Source organism: Aphelocoma coerulescens, chromosome 2, assembly GCF_041296385.1.
Source record: "Aphelocoma coerulescens isolate FSJ_1873_10779 chromosome 2, UR_Acoe_1.0, whole genome shotgun sequence".
In the NCBI taxonomy this organism is placed as follows: Eukaryota; Metazoa; Chordata; class Aves; order Passeriformes; family Corvidae; genus Aphelocoma; species Aphelocoma coerulescens.
Genome location: NC_091015.1, coordinates 134749263 through 134775770, shown reverse-complemented (window position 1 = coordinate 134775770; position 26508 = coordinate 134749263). Strand labels below are relative to the sequence as shown.

The window sequence follows — 26508 nt, the reverse complement described above, 5'->3', positions numbered from 1 at the left end:
AACAAATGTAAGCCCGTTCTCTCTCTCCTTCTCTCTTCAAATCTGTCCAGAGCCATTCTGCAGCCAAGAATTTACACTGTCAGCCCTTCAAAAAATGGGCTGGTTTTGTTGTGTTGTCCTTGCACATCATGTTCAAAGTCTGCCCCTAACACAGTCCCACAGTCCTGAACAACACAGACATTACACTTAGTGCTTCCCACTAACCACCTACCCCCACTGGCTTTCCCCTTCACTTCTCCTTCTGCTTCCTTCACATAAACCCAATTTTTGTGTCTTTCCTTTCCTAACCAAAACAGGCTTCCAATTAATGTTTGCCTTTAGGATGGTGTACCCTCCACAGTGTGGAGTACGGCAAGGTCACAGACCTCACTTCCTTCCTTAAACTAAGTAAGTGCAATTGTACGGGCCACACAAAGATGACTGTCCTTGTTCCTCCCTGCCTTTGTTCATCCATGCAAAAGATGCCTACAATCCAACACTGAAATAGTAAAGCAAATGCTAAATACACATCTGAAATTAGGAAAAGATCATCTTTGACACTCATGAGAGCTCTGTTTTAAGATATAGCCACCACATGCTTAACTTTTGTCCCCAAATAATGTGTAAGAAAAAGTTAACCTGCCTGCTCATACATGCCTACTGTTTGGAGTATATAAAATAGAACATCCATAGCTTGAGAAATAAGAATTCTCTAGAGATAAAGAGGTTAAGTCTTTTCATATAACAAATTAAGCTCCTATATAATTCTTAAGCTTTTTTATTTCAAGGGGTAGGAAAATGGTCTAGTTTTAGAAATTAAAATACTTTAAGTTAAATCCTTGAAGTGATTTTCTTTATGATGAAAAAATATTGTACTTTTATGGAGAGCAATGAGTAGTTATGGTAGTTGCCTTTTTCGTTTCATTTTAAAGAACAATTGGTCTATTCAAGAAATGTTTTTTTATTGAGTAATTTAAATTACTCATTTTAATGTTTGCTCATTCCTTGGAGTAGAAAATTAATATAAAACACTTATTTCAATACCACAGTTTGGGACATTATTTTTCTTCAGATAATCTTTTAAGAGTAGAGCAATCATAATATAATGTCTTTATATTGAAGAGATTTCTTCCTATTCCAGTTCTTACAAAATTCATAATAATGAGCCTCTCTAAAGTTTCTGTACTTCTGTGCAATGCACACTCAAGGTTGGTTTTTGACAGTCAAAACTAGACTGAAACAAGAAAAAAAAGTGATTGTTCATTCCTAGAAAAAATATTTAAACCACAGGGATGTGGATGTCAAGGTGCATGCCCATCTGAGGAAGAGTAACTTTGCTCTTATCACTGTGGAACTGTGTATCACTGGGTTTGGGTTTATTTCTGATTCATACCCTCCTGAGTGACACCAGAGCCAATGCAGGTTAAGGACTTTAGAAGTGAATTACAATTGGAACAGTAATATGAGTATATGCTTGACCTGGGTACATAAATGCCACTTACCAAGGTAGGGTACAACCTGATTCACTCACATACAGACTTTCCAGATATGAGGTAAATACAAATACATTTTTCTACATCATTAACTTGAAACCCTACTCTGGTCTGAGTTCAAGAGTGCACACTGCCAGATCACAGTAGAACTGTATCCCTAATGTGAGTATCCCAATGCACCAGTTTTCTGCAGCTGAGAAACTGGCCCATTCCCCCCAAATTCACACTTGCAATGTGACAGTCAGTGGTGATTAATCTGTACATGACACAAAGAGATGTCCTTTATGTTGTGTTGTTTTAATCAAATTTTAATTGGCCAAAAGTTATTTTAGTTTCCGATTCTAAGTTCTTTACTTGACGTGATGGCTATGATAAAGATGGAAGAGTCATATTAACAAAATACAAGGATTATTTTCTTGAAAACTTACAAGAACATTTGGACCTGATTTTAACATATTATAGAAATTACTGAAAGCAATACTTTTTGGGTTTTTTATTGGACTGTAGGACTTCACTTTCTTTCATTGCTTACTTTTAAGGAACCACATGACTTGTGAGCCCTGCGTGGAGTCAGAGCACACTGTGCCTTGAGGAACAGCAGAATAGGAAATCTCTATGGAGAGGGCTCTTTCCCTTAACACAACAGCTGCTTCTGTCCAGTGTGTTTGTTCAACCTCAGTCAGATCTGGTCATTTAAGAGGTTGCATCTTACTATGATAACAGGTCCAATGGCATGTTGTCATGGTTTAACCCCAGCCAGCAGCCAAGCCCCACAAACAGCTCCTCACTCACTCCCCCACCAGCAGGATCAGGGAGAGAATCAGAAGAGTAAAAGCTAGAAAACTCGTGGATTGAGATAAAGAGAGTTTAATAGAGAAGCAAAAGCTGTGTATACAAAGGAAAGAAAAACAAGGAAATAATTCACTGCTTCTCAGGGGCACCCAGGTGTTCAGCCATCTCCAGGAGAGCAGGGCTCCCTCATTTGCAACTATTACTTGGGAAGACATACCCCATCACTCCAAAAGTACCCCCTTTCTCCTTCTTCCCCCAACTTTATTGTACTGAGAATATTGTCTGGAATCTCTTTGGTCAGTTGGGGTAACCTGTCCCTGCTGTGTCTCCTCCCAATTTCCTATGCATCCCCAGCCTACTCACCAGCACAGCAGTCTGAAAAGAAGAAAAGGCTTGGCTCTGCGTGAGCACTGCTCAGCAACATAAAAAAAAAAAAAAATCTCTGTATTATCATCACTATGTTCAGCACAAATCCAAAACACAGCCCCATACCCACCACTCTGAAGAGAATAAGCTCGACTGCAGCCATTTAGAGAACAATACACATATTCAAATTCCTCTCAAAAACTACATGATTTTGAGTGAAATCACTCATTAACTCTATACAACTCTCCTTTTTGGCCTGATACCATTGTCTCCTTGGTTTTTTTTTCTCCACTGCTTCCCCAGCTTTCTTTTCCTTGTCCTCTTCCCTGACTTCCACTAATACAACTGAATCCATCACTTGATCCATCACTTCTTTTCAGCAATATGTGACTCATTTCTTCATTCACTTCTTTTCTAACATTCAGTTCTCATATTTGTCTTACAAATGTCCTTTGGTGATACCAGGTTTCCCAGTGACCAAAACAAACTGCATCTGGCTCTGTAGTTCCAGTTGCATTTTCACCACATTTGATTGAACTCTCAGACCTTCTTTCCTCTCCACCTCTGTGTTCATTCTGCACTAGATATAATAATAGCATTGATCTTTCCCTATTTTATGTAGGCAGATGTTCTTCTATCCCATTTCTGTCTATTAGAAGAGTCTGGCAGGGGCATAAGATTCCTTTCTCCCTTAGGAAGCCTAATCCATAAACTCACCATCCAACTCCATGCCAAGAAGTCATATATCCTATGCTTTTAGTCTAAACTACAGTCATTCTGCTATTTGCTAGCATATACACATCTAGCACAAGGCCAGTTATATGGAGAAGTTCCAAGGTGACCACAATATTTTCAGTATCAGGTTGCAAAATACCTTATTTCTTACTAAGCCAAAATAGCATACCCAGTTAGTAGCCACCAAAGAAAATGTTGGCCCTCTTCTAACTGAGCTAAGTAGCCCACCTGTTTTGCTCTGAATGTCCACTTCTCACCTTAGAGCTGCTCTTACCTCAGTGTTCTTGTTTAGGTTGGAACAGTTTTAAACCTCTTCTCCCAGGCAGATGATGTTGATTTACATCACCTGCATGTACCTAGCAAGCTAGGTTTTTTGCTGGGACTTTAAAAGGAACCACCCACATGCTTCATTTTATCTGCCAGTCAGGTTCAATAAAGTTAAGGGAAATAGTTCAATACTCTGTGATTTTTGTGGAGACAATCAGCTGCTCCTTGACTTAAGCTGCAGTTTCTACTGGACAATCCCTCTCAAGATCATACCTAACTTCAATGCATTATTTGTGTGGCAGTTCTAACAGGCTTTCAAAATTAGCCAAACAGCCAAAAATTCATTCAAGCTCTCTCCTTAGTTACTGTAATGTTTTTCTCTCTAGCCTTGACAAATAACCCATAGTACCATCACAACTTTTCGGGATACCTTGTTGTGATAATCTGTTTAATTAGTCCCTTTGAGTGCATAAACTCCTCTATGGGGTTACTCACTTCTATTTTATATGTGAAAAAATATTTATCTTCATTTTCAAAGCCATCATACCCTACTTCCAGCCTACTTAGACATGTGTTTCACCACTAAAGTGAGTCCTTCAGCAGTATGCAATTGTAATCTCATCAGCTCGGTATATTTTTAAGCAAATAATTCTATGCTTTCTCCCAGAAACAGCAAAATTTTATCTCCATCTCCCCATAAAGGTACGTTGGAGTCTTTCCTCAAAGCCCTTCTGTTCTGGGATAGCTCCCATAAGTGAGCCATGTACCTGGACATCATTTACTGTGGTCTTGCAGTTGCACTGTGAGCTCTTTAGGGCAGGGAGAAAGATGGGGACTCCTCACATTATGTAGTCATAGTCATTGTACCTAATTGCTTTGATAACACAAATAATTATTCAAAATAGCGGCTGAAATTGCAGCAAAGAGTAGCAGCTGTCTAATTTATCTAAAACACTAAAGGATTTTTCAATAAGGCTTTTCCAGTTGTGAAATTCATTGTGAGTCACCACATCATGAGTCTCTTACTGTTCTGGTCACACAACAAGACCAACTGATCAGCTGGATTTTAGAAAGTCAGATGTGTTGATAGGATGGCTTTGTATTCAGGTGGTTGGACAAGTTATAAACAATTAGTCTCATTTGCCTATTTTTATCTTAAGTGTATGATATGTTCATAAATGGCTCAACCTTGACTGGATCAGGCATTTTTCACTTTAACAGAAAGCATAAACATGACTCTACATGTGAGAATGACTGGAAGCAGTGATTCTCCACTATTCAATTGAGGAAAAAATGAACAAAATTCCAAGCTGTTTTTGTTAAATAAAGATGGAGTAAAAGCCACAAGCTGGTAAGTCTCTAAGATATCACCCTGCCTGCAATCCACCACACCTCCAAACCTACCACTTTTTCCAACTCCAAGGAGAAAGAATTGCTTCCTAAAAATGAATTTGTCTTTGCTCAGAGCTAATATGTCACCTGCTGCCTACATCCTCCAGGGACTTGTCATGCAACAAGCTCAGGAAAGCAACTGTGACTGGTGTTCACAGAGGCTAAGCAGACAGATTCAGTCTCCTCCTCACAGCTGCATCTGTTGCTGGGGACAAGAGTATCTGTCATAGTCCATTTGGATCTCTCAAATTTACAGGACAACTTACTGTGTGAATAGAAATAATGAGTATATACATTATGAAATATTTCTTATTGTTTAGGCAGAAGACTGCTGCCTGACAACTTTGAGTCAGTAAGTTATATTTTACATTGCTTTTCTTCTCATTTTGGAAACTAAGCAGAAGTTTGAATAGTAACAATTGAAGCAACAATGTGATGAAAAGTATTATCCACTTTAGATCTACTTAAACTTGTCACATTCAGTAAACACAGTGCAGAAATAACAGATAGGAAATTTATATGGCTTTGCAGTAAATTTATATTAGTCCAAACTGCTTTTTCAAATGAGGTCAGTAGGGTGCTTTTTCCATTTAAGAGAGTCATCCAGACTTAACAGAAGACATTATGCACATGTTGGATCTTTCAAAGAAGAAAAAAACATAGTTGGCAGGCAATTTAAACAAATACTGCGTTGTCAGTTAATACCGAATTAGAAGTTCATGGCAGATATTTATTGTAAAGTAGGGTTCACATTGTTTAGACCTGATTTGATATTAATGTTTTTTAATATTGAACACTGGAACACAGACTGAAGTGCATACGTAGTGCTTATCTACCTAAGCATCTCTGTCAATTTTTGGGGGGTAGGAAATATGCCACTACTTCCATTCTGCTGTAAACTGTGGGTGGTCAAAAAAAAAGGCTTGGTGGTATTAATGCATTTAAAATTAAACTGTGGCTAACAATCACTAATAAACATGTAAAGTCTAGATACTCACCCTCACACTGGTGTAAATTTGGAATCGCTCCAGAGGCTTAAGCACATGGCTCAAACTCACAGCACTAGACAGGGATGCTAAATGCAGTCCTGGTCTTATCATAAGTAAATGAAAAATCTCTTGCTTACCTTCTCCTTACCACAAAGCATTCCCAAATAATACCTCCTGGGATCTTAGAAATGACAATTTAAGCTGTCTACTCTCCTCTCATATCTGGACCATATGCTACAACTGCCCTCTCCTCTATGGCTTTGGAGGATTGCAGGCAGTGAGCACAATTTTATTAAGCAATGCAAAGTGGAATACCAAAATGCAGAGGCAGGCAGAGGTGATCACCTCTGATGCAGCAGAGTACAAGGATAGTAGCCAAAGTAGGAGTTACAGGAAGAAATGCAGGGGATGTGTGTTCTTCCTCTCTGTGAAATTTTTAGACATGCTCTGTGTGAGTGGTGGTGGGAGAAGTGAGGATGAACGGTACTGCTGGGGCAGAGGGCTGCAGGAGAGAGTGAGGAAAAGCAAGGTTATGTCCTGGGGCTGACTGCAGGAGTTTCCAGCCCCTGAACACCCAAAGAATATATCATAGTGCAGGAATTTAAAAGTAAGGAATTTTAGCATGTACAGCTCAGCAGTTCAGCAAGTTGTTCTCAGTTCACAAGCTTTTCTCTGGGGCTCTGTGGGTCTTCCTTTTGTAGGGGCAGCTGCTAATTGCTGCCTCTTTGTCTTCCTACCCTTTATACATGAAGAGTTTTCTAACCATGTTTAATCCCGTCTTGTGTTAAACAGAGGAGTGAAAAGTTATGTGAATTGTGCTTCCACAGGAATTCCCACAGTGAGGGAGAGATCAGTGCTGCATAGCTGTCCTTTCATGCTTTATTAATAGATATTTATATTCCATAAATACCATCTCATACTCTGCCCCTTTCCTACAATGCCACCACTCTACTGGGAAACCTAAAGCCCCATTGGTCCTTCAACTCCCTTTTTACTCTGAATCCAAAGTAAATAGCATTGCATTGAGAAAGATTGTTTGAAAGATTAGGTTACTCAATTAGAGGGATTTATTCTACCTTACCAACTTCCTTATAAACATTTTCATTTGAATTTTCAAGGGCAGGAGTCCATTCTCATAACAGGCATGGGCCAGGCTCTACATACCATCTGACATCTCTCCATGCGGATTTTCTTAACCAAAATTGAAAGCTTTTATCAAGTCACATGTTCACATCAGCATGGACAGAGGCCACCACAGAAAGCTCAGAAAACTGCGGTCTAAACACATTTAGACATCAGCTGGTGCTCTGCTTAAATGGGAAGAGTGGATGCTGCTGTTATCCAGGGAGGTGATAGATCAGTATTGCTACTCAGAGGCTAAGATACAAGAACAGTGAAGTGAGCATCACAGTCACTTACTAAATTTCTTCCTGGGAGACAGCCATCATGACCTAGAAACAGCAGTGTTCAAAACTCAATAGCTCTGACCCACACAGAACTGTGCATCCAGAGTTCCCTACGTGGGTTAAGACTCCTAATGGTTTTAGGAGGGGTTTCTTTATAGGTTTCACAGATTCATAGATTTCAAGGACAAAAGGAATCTATCCTCCTATGGCCCTAAGGTGGGCTACCAACCTCCTCTGAAATAATTAACTGGAGCAAGTGGAAGTAACAGAATCTCTGTTGGCACAGTTAAGACTCAATAAACAATAAAATGCAATACTTACAGTAGATGATGCAGGAAACCAGGAGACCTGAGCTCTATCCCACTCCCCCTGCTGTGATCCTCCTACGTTCAGTCCTTTGGCTCTCTCTGCCACAGGACACTGCAGTGTTCCCCCCCCCCATCACAGGACCCTTGCACACTTGCAAATTGCACTTCAGACTTCAGAAAGAAGATATCAGGGAGACACAGAGCATTCACTTTCATATGGTGTGCTTTTCAGCCACATTCAACAGGCTTCCAGAAAAACTGGAACCTCAGGAAAAAACAGTGTACTCTGATTTAAATTATGGCACTTTCTAGTCACTTGCATACAACTGCAATGTAGAGTAGCCAGTCGTAGTAATGGATATTTTTCCCGTTCAAATAAAGATTGTGCATTCAGATTGCCTTTTACCTTTTTATTTTCTTTACTCCTTTACCAATAATACATTCACTAACCTTTATTTTTTACAATGTACATCATATCAAGCCTGCAAATCCTTGGAAAGGACTGAGTAATATTTTACAGAGCACTGCCAAAACATTCATTAAGGTCTCAATGTGAGTTTCTAGTGTGAAATGTGCTGTCTTTTGCCCAGAAGTTTCCGCCTCCATAAGAATTAGCTACGGAAGAGGCTTTATGAAAAGTACAAATCTTCTCTTATTGTGTGACAAACACACTGAATAGATCCAAGCAAGGAAATATCACTAATAACTGTTGCAGTGGCTAAGTCCACTTTACACCCACCATGTTACTTCGAAGCGGTCTCTCCCCACACCACTGTGCTAGGAAAGTTCTCCCTTTACCGAGATTCCACTGGTCACTGGCTCTCTCCCCCTCCCATCCCTTCTCCCATTGGCCCCTGTTATGTCACTCACCCTTGCCTCTGCCCCCTAGCCCTCAGACCATTGGCTTCTGATGCTCTTCCCACCCCTGGGACCCTTTGGGATCAAACCACGTGCGGAGTTTGTCTTGGTTCTTTTGCCTCTGTTTCCCTTCGAGTGTGTTGGTTCCATTAAACGCCTCGGAATTACATGCAGAGAACCCTCTCGCCTCTCTGTCTCCCGTTTGTGCACAGACTGGGTGTGAGCGGCCGTTCACAACCACCTGCGAAGGTGAGATCGAGTGCACACGTGGGTGCTGGCAGAGCGCCGCCTGAGCGGTCCACGAGGGACCCTGTGGAATATACGCGGCATCGATCCACCGACGCCTTCCACCGCGATAAGTAACCTCCATTTTTCTGGGGTTCTCTAAAAAGAATGGCAAGAATCAGCAGGAGCCCTGTGTATTCCAGGGTCCTTCCTAAATCAGAGGTCTGAAACTTCTTGGATTTGTTACAGTGCATCTGGGAAAGAAAAGACAGAGACAGACAGACAGAAAAAACACACAAGAAAAAATGGAAAATAAAATAAAATCCTTTTGCATTGCTAACTAGCCCAATAGTTTAAAAAATCTTGCCTTTGCATCCCTAAAATCCTTTTTATCAATCAAGCTAATAAAATTATTTGAGTTCACGCTTGGTTGGCATTGCCACAGTACTGCTGCTCCAGTTTTAACTATCCTGGGGCTGCTGATAAGAGATATCGATTAGAAAGGTTTGTAGAAGATTTCTTAGCCACTGAAAGACTGTTGCATTATAGCCATCCATGTGTGAGATGTGTCCACTTTACTCAAAGTTGAAAGGTAATGCAGTGGACAGCATATCAACACAGTGCAGGAAAAAAAAGATACATAGCTCTCAAGGGAGCACTCATATAATTAAAGGTGAGCATGTTTATAACATTTGCATAGTCAGAAGCTTACAGGGGGAAAACAATGATTTTAAAGTTAAGATAGGCCACTCACTCAAGGTTAAGCTTTACTGTCACAAGGGAAAAAAAATTTGTATGCTATTTTTGGGATAGCATTTTTCACCAAGACAGCATGTCCATTTTTGCTTATTCACCAAAAATACTTTTTAAAAACTGAAGTTGGTCTTTCATTTTATGTCCATGACCTATTCCAAAGATTCATTCTTACACCCCACCTCCCTCTCAGAAACAGAAGACTTTCTCTGCTTTTTGTACCAAAAGTCTCCTTGAGCCCAGCATTGGGTCTTTAATGGCACTGGTTTCAACAGGGAAGAGTGTATAATACAAATTTCAGGAAGCAATCTATCCCTTAGTACATTTTCATAATTTATGGGAAATAACAGTTTAGGAGTTTTCTGAGTCTGCATTTAAACATGAACAATAGTATCTGGACCGATCCTCTAGGAACTTGTCTAGTCCCTTTGTGAGCCAGTTCAGGTCTTTGGCCTTCTCAACATTCTGTCCCAATGAGTTCCATAATTTAACTATGTGTTAGTTCAGAACATTCTTCCTTTGATTTTCTTGAAATCCAGTGCCTAATAATTGCATTGAGTGCATTGTTATTATAGAAAATAATCATTCTCTGTTTGCTGCTCAACACTATTTGTTAATCTTACAGACCTCTATCAGTCTCTCCTATCATATTTTATGGGAATTCAGGGGCAACTCTTTTCCCAGAAGAAGCTCCTACCCTACTTTGCCCCTCACTTCATGGAAGTTAGTGAATGCCCTTAACCACCCTTGTTTATTTCAATGGGGTGCCAGTATGCAGAGGGTATTCAAAAGATGGGAACATCAAGCTTTGGCATTATTGTGCTTCTTGTTTCAAATTCTTCCTCCACAGTGGTTAACATTATATGGCTTTAAAACCTTTCCTGGACACTAAGCTGGCCAATTCATCTAGCAAATGATTACTCCCAAATTTCTCTCTTGACTGGTCAGATCTAATCTGGAGCTTTTGTATGGGACCATTCAGGTTGTCTTGTTTGGATACATAGTCTTTGAAACGTTTCGGTTTTTTTATCAGCCTTGCTATCAAGAATAAGACCAGGATGAAGGACTGAGGCATTACCACTATAGGAACTAAGACAGCAACTTCAGAAAGGGAAGATGGGAAAAAGCCTTTGTCTCAAGCAAAGAGGCTATAGAATAGCTACCTGACTGATCGGCTCTTTTTGAGACCTGAGATGAAACATCATTTTGAAAACATTTAAGATATCAGAATGGGCCTCAGTGACACATCTGTCCCAGTCTCCCTGACATGCTGTAATATTGCCAGGTATGTGTGCCAAGACACACCATACTTTTTTCCTGCAATGATTTACATTCTTGGGCTAGCATAGTCAAAGCTGTTGATCTTTGGGACACACTATAAGCCTACTTTATTACTCAGTCATTTGTGGTTTTCTAGGGAGCTGAGAGCAGTTAGAATGGTAGGAATGAGGAGTGCTAGTGGGTTGTCTGTTGTATTTTCTAACATGGATCTTCAAATGCTTTTTTTTGGGGGGGTTCATAGGGGTGATATTTGAAAATGTCTGAGTCGCTTGGAACCTCATCGTAGCAATTCTTTCAGGCTACAATAGTAGAAATAAACAACATAATCTAGCCTGCTGCTTCCCTCCTTTGTTTGACACCTATGGTTGGAGTCAGCAGGCACCACACCAGTGCCTGGTCACGCTGACCATCCTGGTGCCACCAGAGCCAGCAAGTTGTTTCAGGGCCTGAGCCAGCAGAAGTGGCATCAGGCACAATTGCAAATGCAGTCTCTGCTCTGCCACATCCCTGAGGGGTTCCTGACAGAGTCCAAAAGTACAGTATTTAGTAACACATCATCATGGTGATGAATGTAAAGTCTTTCTTCACTTGAACAATTCCCTATTATCTAAAACCTCCATGTTAAGAAGAAATATTTGTCTTGAAGGAAAAACATTTTACTGTTCCTCATCTGTTTTTACAAATCCACACTTAGTCTGGCAAAGATATCCACTGTCATTTTAAATGAAAACTGACTGAATGTTACATCAGTTTAAAATTAACTCATACTGCAGTTAGAATTTATTGTAAGGCAGATGGTTTTTATTCCTATTTTCTGAAGAGAACATATGGATTATGACAGAAACTATTAAATATCTCTGGAGTGTATCTGGGAAGCTGTGTCATTTTACTCTGAGCTCCATCATTGAATTTCTGTCTGAACATCTTAGTCTCCTGTAGGCTCCCATCAAGTTACAAGACGATAGAAACCAGAAGAGCATTTTGTAAGCATGCCTGAAAATAAAACTGGGTGAATGGCAGTTTTCTTTCTAAAGCTTTGTCTTACTTGCACAGTTGACATTTGAAATTAGTCCAGGCTGTTCTTTTTCTTGCCTCAGTTAAAACAGATGAAATGTGTTCAGTTAAAAGTGTGAACTGGGGATCATCAACTTTTCACCTCAAATCTGCATTATCTGGTATGATGGATAACCTGTTGCACAGCAGTATCTTTTGTAGACATTAATGGCCTGGTTTACCAATGCTTTTATTAGCTTACTTGCTATTCCTAAACTTTATGGCAAATATATTCCTGTCACTTTGTTCATTTTATTGTGTTATGGTAGCAGTGTTTTCATATTCAGCAAAGCAAGAGAGCTTTAAGACAGAACACAGCTGTCAGCCCATGCCTGCAATGCCCTCCAGCAGTTTCAGTAAGAGGGTAAGTGGAAATAGCTTTCTCAGTGGAAGCTGGACGGGTGATTTCTAGGCAGGCAATTACCTGACTGGGAATTTGTGGAGGAAACTGTGGTTAATGCCCCTCCCCTCCTGAAAAGTGCATGGGATCTTTAGCAACCACAATCGTCAAGATTTCAGGGTTTAGTTTAATTATGGGGAGACGCTCTGTACCATTAACACAGAGGGGAAAGGAGGGGTAGACTTTGGTGTGTAGAGTGTGTGTGTTTTAAATGCCATTTGATAGCCTTTAAAAGCTCTATGCTGAAGCAGCTCAGATGCTTTCTTGTTTAGAAAACTTATGAAGCAGAAATTCTGTTGAAAGAAACTTCACTAGAATACATTAACGTCTTTCATTTGTTGGCAGCTGACATGAATCTTACAGTGTTTACAGAGAAGAAAATGTAATGTTTCATTTTATTAAATTGCAGAATTAGTCTTACTTGTTGCACTGTTGCAAACTTCTCAAGTGTTTCACTCTGCTTTGTTTTAGAGTATGCTTTGTGTTACTACCTGGTAATTAAGGCACTGATTCTGTAAACAATGTCCCTCTGAGTTGCTGCTGCCTTCCTTGTCTGTACATTTTAAACACAACATCTGCTGACACTAAAGGCAAATATTCATTATTATGAACTGTATGGGTTTTGACTTATAAGAATTTATAGAATCCTTTGTGTATGGGAGAAAAAAGCAGAGTTTGACCATTATGTTCAAAGCTATTTTCAAAATTGGCAGTAAAAAGCATTTTCAGACTTAACAACAGGAGCACTTTTATTTTATGTTTCCGACAATAAATGCAATATTTCTGAAGAAAAAAGCATTTTTCCAGCATTGATTTTCAGCAGAACAAATCACCAATTCATCTTTAGAAAAGAGATAATTAAAGAAATACAAAGCAGTCAGAAGGAAATTATATTTGAATACATGAAGCTTCTCTAAAGGTGAAACATTAGTGAAAAATTTCATCATGCTGAGCTATCAACCACCACTTTTAGCACTGATCACACATTTGTGACTTGAACTGGAGACATAAATCAGCCTACTGCTGACAAATCCAATTAATTTTGTGATCACAGAAAAGCAGCATGTCTTTCTGGCACAATTTGAGCTTGCAAACAAGAAGGCAGAGAACCAGCATGTCCGGAAATTTTGGAAATATAGCAACATGCTGCTGCAGATCTATGAAGTAGGAATAATTCTTAAGTTTTCCTGAAGAATAGCTGTAGAAAAAGCTTTCCAAGGTAAAAAAAAGAGTTACTGTAGGAATGATAGTCTAGGAAACTGGTGTGCTAAAAAGGCATAAGGCTCCAGTGTACTAACCAATCCGTAGTCAGTGAAATTTATGTGGTGGGATGAAGTCTGTAAATTGCACTATTCACTTTTAAGCTTATACAGTTCAGAGTACTGTTCATATTGTTTCAATATCTAACTGGGATGAAAATGACTTTTCTTTGTTTTATCTGCATAGGAAGCTTATTTTCCGCAGAGATTCCAAAAGTCAGTTTTATGCTTAAAATATTTCCTACTGTGCATCTTTTTTTCTCCAATATAAGTGATTCAGTGGTTTGAATAAAGGCCCAACAGACTGAGTTTCACCATGAATACAGCAGTCGGTGATCCCCTCCCCACATGACCAGGAGATGGAAAAGGATCAAAACATATATAATTATAAATCATACAGCCTCTCTGGAGAGGCAAGGGAACCACTGCATGAGATACAAAAGGGTAAAGGAATGCTTCATTTTGCATTTTGCAGTACTACAAACACGTTCTGTGTTGTCCACAGTAGAACATCTGCTCTCTCACCACCTTCAGTAACAGACCAATTTCCTCTCAAATCAGTCCCACTGTAGTGGAAAGACAAAGACTCTTTGTAGTAAAAAAAAATAAAAGGTAACATTTCAGGAGTTATGCTTTTAATAAATCCAAAAGAGCTAAAATATTTTAGTAGAACACCATCAAGTATTCCAACCACTAAATGCATCTCCAGTGCAAGATCACTTGGGCTTCTTGCAGTCAACTCACCTTGTTCTCTCTTCCATGAGCAGAGCATTCTCCACTGAGTGAGGGTGAAGGCAATTTCAGAAAAACAAGGGGAAAAACATATCACTGCTCTCTTAAGCTGCCTTTGGACCAGTGGGAAACAGAGTTTTGAAAATTGCCTTCGTTTCATCCAAGTATATAGTCCAGTCATAGTCTTGCCCATGCTTTGCCACTTGTCGTCTGTAAGTCTTTTAATGTATAGGAATGTAATGAGAGAAACAGAAAAAGATTGGATGGATATCTATTAGAATATGAACGAAGGAGCATTTTATTTCCCCAGTAAAAGTAAATTCATTCTCATAGAATCATGGAATGGTTTGGGTTCCCAGGGACCTTAAAGGTCATCTAGTTCCAACTCCTTACCAAAGGCAGGGACATCTTTCACTAGACCGGGTTGTTCAGAGCTCCATTCAGTGTGGTTTTGAGCACTTCCAGGGATGGGGCATCCACAGTTTAAACCTAATTTAAACCCACTGTCTTTCAGTTTGAAGCCACCCCCCTCCCTTGTCCTGTCACCATGGCCTTTTAAAAAGTCCCTCTCCATCTTTCTTGCAGGCTTCCTTTCAGGTACTGGAAGGCCCCATTTAGGCCACCCCCAAGCCTTCTCTTCTCCAGGCTGAACAATCCCAATTCCCTCATCTTTTCCTCATATGAGAGGTGCTTCATCCCTCTAAGCCTCTTGGTGTCCCTCTTCTGGACTTGCTACAGCAGGTCCATGTCCTTCCTGTGCTGGGCACCCCAGAGCTGGACACAGCACTCCAGGTAGGCCTCATGAGGGCAGAGTAGAGGGGCAGAATCCCCTGCCTTGACCTGCTGGCCACGCTGCCTTTGATGAAGCTCAGGCTAGCCTTTCTGGGCTGCAAGTGCACATGGCCAGCTCCTGTCCAGCCTCTCACCCCCCAGCATCCCCAAGAGCTGCACTTGATCTGTTCACCCCCCAGTCTGTATTGAGACCAGGGGCTGCCTTGACCCAGATGCAGAACTTTGCTCTTGGTCTTATTAAACCTCATGAGATTCCCATGGGCCCACTTCTCAAGCTTGTCCAGTTCCCTCTGGGTGGCATCCCATCCTTCAGGTATGTTCTCATTAAATACTCTTTAAATTGTTTTAACCCACCACTTTACAATGCAGTTTTGGGGAAATCAGTATTAGTGTACAGACCTATTTTTTTTTGTTTGTTTGGCAGCTGTGAATGAGAATACAACTGTGCAAGGCAGACAGACACGTGTGACTATCAGTTTCTGAGGTGGTTTTTAATTTTCTCCTTAATAGAATGTTTTCTTAGAAAGTCACTGAATGAAGTTCAGCCTTGGTGTGGCAACTGAAATTATACAAGTGCCAAAATGAACAACTTGAGCTGCGGATGATAATTGTTCTATTTGTGAGTCCCTATGCATCTACTATGTTTGGGTGTCCCTTCCCCACTGCAGCTTTAGAGCTGTAGTTGGGTAGTGTCTTGATGGTGGTGTGCTTATTAGATGCAGTCTTTCTCCCAGACCATCTTCCCTACATGTAGATTATTGTGGATCTCAGGAATTTCTCTGAATAGCGGTTGTGGATTGGCAAAACAGATATTTTGCTTGCAGACTGTATTACACAAATTATTCTCTTTTTTTAGGCACAGTGGATGTTTAAAAAGGGTATTAATAGGCCTCTTAGGAGTTTTCATCTCAATCCACTGCTAAGCTTAGCTGTTGTACTTGCTAAGTCTCAGGGCAAAATCTCATTTGTTCCACAAGACTCTTTTTCTTGTTTGACATGTGTTCTCCAGTGGGAATTCCATCACCCTTTGATTTAATTCTTCCAGATGTTTCATGCATCCTATTAAGAGACTCTTCAAAGAAAGAATAGTCACTGGTCTAGAAAGCAGTTGCATTTTCATTGTTCCAGGGAAGGCAATAATTTTATGCTAGGAAACAGGAGCAAAAAAGTGTATGGGTAGTTGAACATATATGTGTCTATATGTATACATATAAATCAGTAATGAAGAACTCCCTAAAATCTTGTCAGTTAAACCCAATGGAAATATACTACATTTAAGCAGTAAATACATACATTAAAAAAATACATTCTATCTGAAGGTAACAGTATCCTTGGGAATGGAAGATTTAGGGCTTTTAACTTCTCCCCTTTCCACGTAATGATTTGCTTTGTGTTTATAAAGGGGTGTTGTTACAAAGAAGGGTAGTTTATTGCACCTGAAAGCCATAATGCCCTCATGAAAGACTGTAACTAAATGGACATTTGTAGAACAGATTTTACATTTTGGCATTTAAAGTGTTGTTACACTTCAAATAAGAAATTCAGAAGCATGGCTGAATCTTTGTGCTCAATCAGAATTTAAGGGTTGCTCCTCTAGTAATTATTTTGTAAATTTTTCCATATTGACTCTTTGTATCACCTCCTGTAAGCAAATTCACTGCACGCCTCATTCCACTCCTATTTTAATGCTTTTCCATCGTTGCCATAAAACTATTCTTTAGGAATCGTTACCTTTTTCTAATTCATTCATGACTTCTAGGTTTGGGAGGAAAGGTTAATTAGCTTTTTTTTCAGCATTTTTGACATTATGTTGTGCCTTTCCTGTTGCTCCAAAGAAAAATCACAGCCTAATTTCTCCTCCTAAATGTTATAGAGTACATCCAACCCTTTCATAATTCACTGGCCTACACAAGCTCAAATCATTGGGTTATCAATTAATTCTTTTTCAAGAGCCTCTTCAGTTCCAGCTACTCTTTATTTCAGGTATCCTGGAAATGTCAGCAAATGCCAAAATTTCTGGCAGAATTTTATATAATGAAAAACAGTCTGAAAAGTACTTTTGTCTCAAAAAACAAAACCAAAACACACACAAAAAACCCAAAACAAAACACAAAACAAAACAAACAAACAAACAAACAAAAAAAAACAACAAACCAAACAAAAAAAAAAACACCAAAAAAACCCCAAAAAACCACCACACCAAACAGGGTAAATATTTGATATCATAAGCTGTGTCACCAAGTCCCATACCTTTCCAGTTTCAGCTCTTTATCTCCAAAAATTTGTCTCCAGATCATATAGAGCATGATAATAAATCCTATATAGTAGGACAGATTTTGCTGCCCTGGAGTTTCACCAGTAATTCGGGTGAAATTGCACTGATTGCATGAGATTACAATTAGTCTTTGGTTCAGCATTCCTTGTGACCTGACTTTTCTAAAGGCAGAAAATGTTTCCTTCACTTCACATGGTGCTGCGAGAGGGACCTGACCTGTAATGACTGTAGGAAGGATGTGCTGGAACAGCTGTGCTCAGCCTCCATGCTGCTACCCACAGGTCACCTGGATCATATCCTATGGGTTGCAGGGAGGACCCACCTTTCCATTAGCCGTGTAAGAAGGTCTAGAGCTGAGAATGCTGAGTATCCTATACCAGAAGAATCTCCCTCAAACCCAAAATATGTGGAAGAATATTAGAGCCACACTTATTTTTTTTAGTGCCGTAAATATGTTGAAAATTGAACTTGATAATTTTTGCTCAAACTGGTCTAAAATACATTTATCAACATTTCTGTGAGCTTCATGTTATGAATATTGATCTTTCTGAAAGGCAGTGTATGTGCCAGAGATATATTTGTTCCTGTACAAATATAGCAGGAAGAAACATTTGGCTTTAACTAACTTGAAAGAGTCTTCCAAAAACAGCAGCTAGACACAGCATCTTCACACAATCACATCTAAGACAATGTTCCCAGGTCTCACAGAAACTGCAGCACCAACTGACCCTACAAGCATCAGCATTTTTCCACCATAGCTGCTGAAAGAAAGATCTCAAGTTTCCTTGCCCTTACAATTTCTTTTTGACAAAAGCAGAAATATTTTAGAAAATCTGAGTGAGTCCACCCTGTGTCAACAATAAGTCAAGATTTTGGTTTGATAGTTATTGACTTAGGTACAGAAGGAGATGGCTGAAACCTTCCATGTGTGACTGGCAGTTAGGTTGTTATGGATTATTAGGCTCACAAAAACAACTAGATCACAATCTGTAATTACTTGCACGTGGCAATAGGGACCTTTTTGGTCTCTAATACAAGAACATAATGCAATCCAATGGCTACAGGAGGGACTAAAATTACTTTTTAAGTGTGTAATTGTTCCCTGAAGCAAAATAATTCCTTATGGCCTTTGTCACTTGAAGCCTTTCAGCTGAACATCTTTCTTCTTCATTCACGAGTTACTGAGTTTGATAATGTTCACTGATTTTGCTGCTGATCTAATCATTATCAGTATGGGTGACACAAAGGAAATTAATTTTTAACAGAAAAGAATGAAAGCCTGTTATTTGGAGAGAGCTTCCAAATAGGCTGGGTTAACACAATAGTCCCTCCTGAACATGAAATTTGTGAATGCAACCCATATTCCCATTGGCTTATCTGAAGTCAAATTTAGCCTTCAGTCTTTTAAAATATATTCTATGTTCACTGAATATGTGTGTGTGTCTGTGTGTGTTTATCTCCTCATGTTGAAAGAGGAGTAAGATTTTGTATTAGAATAAATAATGTCAGTCTTTAGTCCTGATGTTTTGATCTCTTTTCCAAAAAATGAAGGTTGATAATGATTAGTGGTGACGTAGCAGTGAGGATCCAAGTATTTTATTGGGGTAAAGTCTGTAATTAGTTCTTCTTATTAGCTTTGGTTCACATTCACCCTTCAGGTCTTACCCCTAATGATGCTGTTATTATTTAGCTCTTAGGAAAATAATGTGATACACTTTGGAACACAACCATCTCTGAATTATTTGAATACTTACAGCTTAGCCATTTCCTGAGGGCCACACCATATTTGGGATCCATTTTAACAGAGTAGAACTTTTCTTAGAGAGAGGTGTGATAGGCTAAATGTTGAATGAGTGTAACACACACTGGCAGGGTAAGATGGGAGGGAGGAGCACCTAGGGGGAAAATGTTCCTAGGTAGAAATGAAGGAAGCTGTGTTTCTTACATGAATGGGGGGTTTCTTTCTCGAGAAGGAAGAGCAGGTCAGTAGCAGTGGTCCCCAGTCATTACCTGCACCACGTGCACTCAAGGCAGTGACTCCTGATTACTCTTTTTGTGTTACCAGAGGTTTTACTCCAGCTTGGAAAGAAGAGGGATAACCCAGTGTGAACTGAGTAGGGGGTAAAAGGAGTGACAGAAGGACTCAGCAGTAATTCTGCATTTCCTTGATTTTGTCAGTTTAAAGTTGACCTCTTAACATTAATGTAGATTTTGTCATTTATTTTTTATGCCTGGTGTATCTACCTTAATACAGGGACAACAGTTCATGCTGAGTGTTTTATACATAATTTATAACCAATACTAAAACCCTTTGTATTGCTTAAAGGGGTTATAAATTCAGTGCAGCCTAGCAGATATGTTAATGCAAAACTCCTGGCCTACACATTTTACTTGATGTGAATTGCCTATGATTTTCTACCCTCGACATTTTGCCAGCAATGTACATTAAAAATAAGAGTTACAGAATGTATCCATGAGCAATAATAAAAGCTACCTTTTTGGGAATATTCATATCTCTAATAATAATTATCCAACAAAGTCTGGATCAGATATTCATTGTTCACATTATTTTATTGTCCACAAAGCAGTACTATTTCCAAGACTTGTACACCATCCAAAATTGTGGTTGTAGAGAAGTGTAACAACACTATATCCAATTTTATTGTGCTCCATTCATATCAAGTTAATGACATACTGAGAGTTCTATTTTTTCTTGTTTGCTTACACTTTGGCTAAGATGAGATAAACCCGCTATTATGATACTTAAAAGTCTTCCTAAGTGTATTACATTGTGTTCTGTGAAATTAATACTACAAAATACATCCACTTCATCCTTACTGCTCTATTTATTATTGGCCTTCCTATCTCTGCACAATGACATTAGTGGTTAAGATGCTTCCTAGATGTGACAAGCATAGTCCAGTCCCACAAGAACTTGCACTTCTTGGGAGATATTCTACAGATTGTGCCCCTTATACGCTTTGGGTTTCGGCAGCTTGCAGGACTAAACATTAAATTATGATGTAACATAAAAAAATAGGGAAAGAAAAGTAGAAAAAAACCAACTTGCAGAGCCAAGACAGAGCAGTGTGTGCTATTTAAAGGAGCTGTATTTGCAAGTTTGGAGTCCTAGTGTGGGTGTTGGCACACATCAATGTGCATGGATAGAAAATACTGTGCCTGTCATGGGATTGATATTAAAAGGAAAATGCAACAGGGCTGGGTGTTTGTTTGGAACCTTCTGGTACTGCACTCCTTTATATGCGTGCAAACATGGTCCCTCCACCACCTAGAGGCTTCTTTCTTCTCCTGCAGTCTCCATTCTTTGCATGTCTCCAATGGGGCCCCTTCATGAAGAACTTTCCAGGTGGAGACACAATTATGCTGCAGAGCTGGTGTGGGAGTAGACATACCAAATGTATGCTGTGGTAAAAGCAATGAAAGATGTAGGAAATGAAGCTGGGCTGCATGTAGCCATTTTGGTTGCACTAGAGTCTCCTTTTGCACCAGGAGCTGGAGGAGACCTCCTGCTGCTCTAGCTCTGCTGTAGCTAAACAGAAGAGGATCAGAATGCTGCTAATAAATCTCTGGGTCCACCAGTTTCCCCTTCCTTCAATAGCTGCTCAATGATGCATAGGATCATGGCCTCTCTGAGTCCAAGCAAGGATGGCTTTCTCCCCACCAAAACCCCAGGGGCATCCATTCTATACCGCAGAGCCAGCTTTCATCTCCTGAAGAGGGAAAAGGAATGAATCCAAGAAAACTGGAAGGGGAATTCAGGAAGCCAGAGCATCATTATTGATGTTATAGCTTCTCATGAAAGGCTGTAAGGGATATTTAAGGTTTAAAATAAGCTTTCAAAGCTTTGGTTTTACATTCAAATAAAATAAAACAAAAATTAAATGGAAAAGGGATTTCCTTATGGACACAGCTTGTCTTGAAACCACACGGGAGTTTTGATCAAACACAGAGCCTTGAGAAAGTGTATTGTGTTATGTACAATGTTTCCAAGAGCCCCAAACTTTTCTTTGCATCCTCTCATCCAGGTGCTTAATCAAACCAAACATGTCTTTATTTCATCCAGGCCTACAGCCTCTCCGTCCAACTTGTTAGGAGTACAAGCCCTTAAGAAATATATAAATTTACTCTGCAAGTCCTATGGAAACATGTCCAACGTGCCTTGTAGTGATATGTACACAGAAAACTGTCATCCCATGTAGAGTTAAAGCAATACAGCCTTTCTTGTTTGCCAGGGAAATTGTTTGTTTGTTTTCCTGAAGGGGAGCACAATTGTTCAGACTGTTGTAAACTGAGTCAAAAGACATTTCAGCAAAGAGTTAAGTTTCATTGAATTATTTGTGACAGCTTTGATTAATTGCAGATGTGCTAATCAGATTTTTTCAATTTCTTATTAACTACAGTACCTTTTCTTTCAGGACCTGATTTTCCTTCTTTGCTGACGATAATGTAAACCTGACCTGAAGGCTGGCTTTGGTCCAGCCTTGGCAGCTTTCAGTCACTGCACAGAGGAACAGGTAACCTCTGGCTCTTTGTTTGTTTTAAAATTTCTGTGATGATTGTGATCTGGCAGAAAGAAGACAGATCCAGGTCTTGTTTTAAACAATTATTTTAACAGGGAAGTTTTGTAAAATCCGTTAAAGCCAGTGATGAAAACAGGACAACACTTCTCTGTCATTACACTCCACCAAGCGTCAAAGATCAGAACCTGTCCTGTGTATTTAGGAAGAGCTCCCCCTGAAAATTAATTAAGACCTAGGGTTTTAAAATGTCACCTATATATATATATATTTAAGAGATAAAAGGAAAAAATTACTTTGAGGTTACAATCAACACTTAAGTTAATATAAGTCAATTCTGTTTATTTTACTTACAGGCAGCAAGCAGTATCAGATTTCAACACATCACACACCTGCATCTTCAGGGTTTGTTTGCTTTCTATACCATAACTGCATTCAGTAGACAGTAGTAACAGTCAGTAAAAGCATAAGATTTTCTAGGCTAAAATGAATGAAAATCCACATCTGAGTTTCTAGAGTTTAAGTAAACATCAGAGACGATAGGGGAAATTTGGGATATTGCAAACAGCCCATAGTGGTGCCCTCAGGTTACACAGAAACCACATTAGTTAACACCAAGGCATGATCAGTAAGTGCTGATGTTTGCCATTGTTCTGCTGCTACAAGTCAAGTTGTCACCTTTAGGAGTTTGTGTATTCCTACTTCAACATGGAATTAATGGAAAATTCTAATTTTTTTTTCAGGGCACAAAAATGTCAGCAAGGACTAATAGGTTTTTGTTTCTCTTTCCTCAAATTGCTTATATATGAGTCTTGACCTCCTGAAGTCAGTAGAAGGACTTTGTTTTTATGAAGCTTTGGATCTGATCGTTAAGTGTACGAGGGCTTTTGAACAGGAGGGCAAAACACAAAGGTCCACACATGTGGACATCTCTACAGCAGTCTGTCTGTGTGTACATGCAGGGGGCTCAGAGGGAGAAAGCAGAAATGCTCTTGGTTCTTGTTTTCTTTTCTTATTTTTTTCTTCAAGGAGAGGGAACTGCCCAAATGTAATTCCTCAGTTCAGCTCTTAGAAAAAAGTTACGTAAAGAATAATGAAGGTTGGGATAAAAAATGTTAGCTTTTCAATGCATCTTCTGACTATTTGTAAGTAATTGAGGTCTATTGGGAGGAGACTTTCCTCTATTTATCTTCCCTTTTTAACTTGAGGTTAAGAACCTAATAAATCTCTCCAAGCAGTGCCCCTTCACCCCACAGACATCTTGAGCAGTACCACTGAGTTTCTGTGGCACGCAACTAGAAACTACCACCCATTACAGCTACTTCACAAAATTACCTGCATGCTGTTGTTTTGCTTTTACTGTTTTTCCCTTAAATTGCTTGAAAAATGTGAAAAATAGCTCGAAATAGAAAGTGTGGTAAAAATGCGGACTATTAAATTGTAAGGAGATCCCAAGGTACTGGAAAGAGTTTCCAGAAAAATACATAGGAAGTACCCTCTCTTGGGATTTTTTAAATCTTTAAGCTGGAGACTTTAAGATGAGTGTCTTCTTAAAAGAGAAAATTTTGTTTTCTTGGCAAGAAGGGCAGGAGAGCAAGTCCTCTAACACCCATGAAGTTCAGGGATCAGTAGGGCATAGCAGCTCAAAACCTCCCCTGGCCTCCACATGAAAAGCTGCTTGACTTCAGACTCCCCTGACTGTCAGTATCAAGGTGTTCTCCAGAGGCATGTTGCCACCAGCTTGGAATAGGAACTGGTGTTCCTGTTAATTGTCTGAAGTATGCCATTGGAGCCTCCTGCTACTCCTGCTCTAAAATATTCCTTCTTCTCCCTGTGTCAGGTTCTTTGCTTTGTGGGGTTGCTACCAAGCATCTTGGAAGAGGATGCATGTTCAACAGCAATCCCTCCCACATCTCCTCCTGTGATGGGTGTTCAGAGCTTTCCTTTTCCTCCAACTGTCCTTCATTCATCAGTCCATGAATGTAAGGGTCAAGAAGAGAATACAATTACACAGAAGTGAACTTCAAAAACAGAATTGTTAAACTGTGTTTTTTTTCTGTATGCACTTGCCCTGATTTGTTTGGAAGATAATTTCATTTCCCAAAAGGAAGAACAAAGGAGACAAGAGGAACAGTTGCAGTGGTAACATACAGATCATTTTCTTACAGACAACCTGTGTCTGCTCTTCCGTAAAATTGAAACATTTGAGAGGCTTGTGTTTTCTTTCTCTCTTTTTCTCTCTCTCTCTTTGATTCTCCTTTTCTAAGCCCCTCTATTTTATTTTTATTTTTTTTTTTTTGCAATTTCATTGCTGGAATTTAGCATTTCTTTTCCAGACAATCTTTCCTGTATCCAATAGCAAGAACACTTTCTGCACTCCCCCCCCCCCTTTGTCATGATGAAACATCTGTGAGATCAGACCTGGCTCCTTATTGCTAACACCAGCTGTTGCTACCAAGAAACCTGGGGGCTTTCCAGGTGAGATGTGGCAGATTTCTGCATTGTACTTTAGATACTGAATCCAGCACAAGTTTAGACCCTGCTGATGCTCAAAATGGAAAGTTGGAGAGGACTATTTATCTAAACAAGAAATAATTACAGTATTCAAATGCAGGATTTCAGTCGTCCCCACTTGAAAGTTTTGAGCTGGTAGTAGGAAGAATCTGGTCCTTCTTTAATCCTTCTTCTTTTGTATTTTACCTATGGCAGTAGGGAAAATTAAACATTTTGAACTTTTTCTCATACCACAGTTAAATTTCTCATGTTGAAAAGTTGGCTGGCAGGTCATGTGGGAAGATGTGAAAAAAAAATAAGAATAACCTCGATGATTGAGGATGCTAAAACTATTCATGCCTGTACAGAAAGACAATTTTTCTTGTTGCCTGTAAAATGCTTGATTACCACTTGATTATTAGTCTTTTATTTTTATTCCTAGATCACCTGAATGTTTTAGTACCGTCAATGATGGATGATATTTTCTGAATCTCTTCTGCCGTTGCTACGTGGTGAAGTTCAGCCACTCTGTACAAAGGTTAGACCCAGTTAAAACAGCCTGTTAATTATTTATGAGACAGCAAGAAGACCAATGGGACTTCCACTTGTCCTTCTGGAGAAATAATGAGACCATTACAGTCTATTTAACACCATGAAAAACAATATCCACAGGTGACCTTTCAGAATCATTGCCAAGTTGGATTTATGGCTGTCATGTACTCTCATCAAGTACGAATATCAAAGAGGGGCTTAAAGTTAAACTGGCATTTCAATTGGTAACAGCATCCTGAGGTTTGATAATAATAAAATCTCTTCATTTTCCTTGATTTTATTTAAGGGAGGGAATGTATCTCACAGACAGAATCTGATAGCTGGTGTTGTTTCTTATTAAGTTCCAGGAGCCTACTGAATATTTTGGGCATGTGCTGTGATATGACATAACGGCAGTGCTGAGGTATTTCTGTGTCTGTTCAAATAGTCAAAACATCTGTATGTGGAGAAAAACCTTGGCACTCCATTCCTTCAGCCACACAGTCCCTGAAAACAATGCTGCATATTGAAAGACTAAAACTTTTTTTAGTGCTGCTCAGGACACTGATATACAAAAGCTGAATATCACCATCACCTCCCAGGGATGAGAATTAACTTAAAAATAAAAAATACATAAAACTCATAAAAAAAATTTATATACATAAAAATTTGTTTTCAATTACTAACTAAATCAAATGAAAGATATGGTTTGCCTGTCCTTTATGTTAGCAAATTATACTGAGGTAGATACAATTTCAATCCTGATCCCTAGGTGGGCTTGAAGAGACACGTACATGTATCAGAAGGGTGACTATAGAAAGAAATAAAGACTTAATCTAAATTCTGTCACTGAACAAAACAGCAGTGTGTAGGACACATGCAGCTGTGAGACTGCAGATGGAATAACAAGGAAACAGAAGCTAACTGCATGTCTTGAAACAGATGTGAAGCAGAAGGGGCATGTTGCAAGCAGCTGATAAAAAAAAAAAAGCTGCATTGAATGAATTATTGTAATTGATTGCTTATCTAAAAATAAAAAAATTGGTTATATACAGTTTCAAGAGATAGGCTCTGTCCTTGTCTAAATGACTGCACAACAGCATGGCTGCAACTTCTTCATGAGACACAAGAGTGTGACCCACAAGTACCAGTGCCATGGGAACTGACAGGGAAGCCAAGCATGGCACTCAAGGAAAGCTGAATACAGGCAGAAGGCACAAAAGTAACAAGAAGTTTATTCATCTTCTGTCATGAGCATCACATTCAGGGTCAAAGAGGTAACACCTTCCACCTTCTGTCTCGTCTGTCTCTTTTTTACCAAAGGACTGAGAGGAATTTTCTCCTCCCCTACAGCAAAGGAACAGCAAGATAGTAGTTTTCTTCATTTTAAGGATCTGCTTAACTCCTTTGGTCATAATCCATTTCTTCATGTTGTCTCAGACTTCAGATACTGAAGAGCAACACTGACTCTTTTGCAGAGGTCTACCAAAGCAATCTCGTCCTCTGTGTCCAATAATCCATCTGCCTATGCAGCTGCACAGCCCCAGCTGTCCTTGCTGCTGCTGCTGGCCGTTGTGTTCCCATCTTGTCT

General features: G+C 39.4%; 1 long non-coding RNA gene across 10 annotated transcripts in view; it reads left to right on the top strand.

Annotated features, from left to right (window-relative positions):
- Positions 1-25955, top strand: part of LOC138105206 (uncharacterized) — a 62970-nt gene extending 37015 nt beyond the window's left edge. For 5 of the 10 annotated variants that reach the window (XR_011148416.1, XR_011148409.1, XR_011148412.1 and 2 more), the window contains 5 exons: positions 21792-21890; positions 22250-22298; positions 23734-24035; positions 24230-24371; positions 24829-25955. This is a non-coding gene — a long non-coding RNA (uncharacterized lncRNA). The remainder of the gene's footprint in view (positions 1-21791; positions 21891-22249; positions 22299-23733; positions 24036-24229; positions 24372-24828) is intronic. The other 5 variants (XR_011148411.1, XR_011148410.1, XR_011148408.1 and 2 more) reach the window with 5 other exon arrangements.
- The last annotated feature ends 553 nt before the right edge of the window (positions 25956-26508 follow it).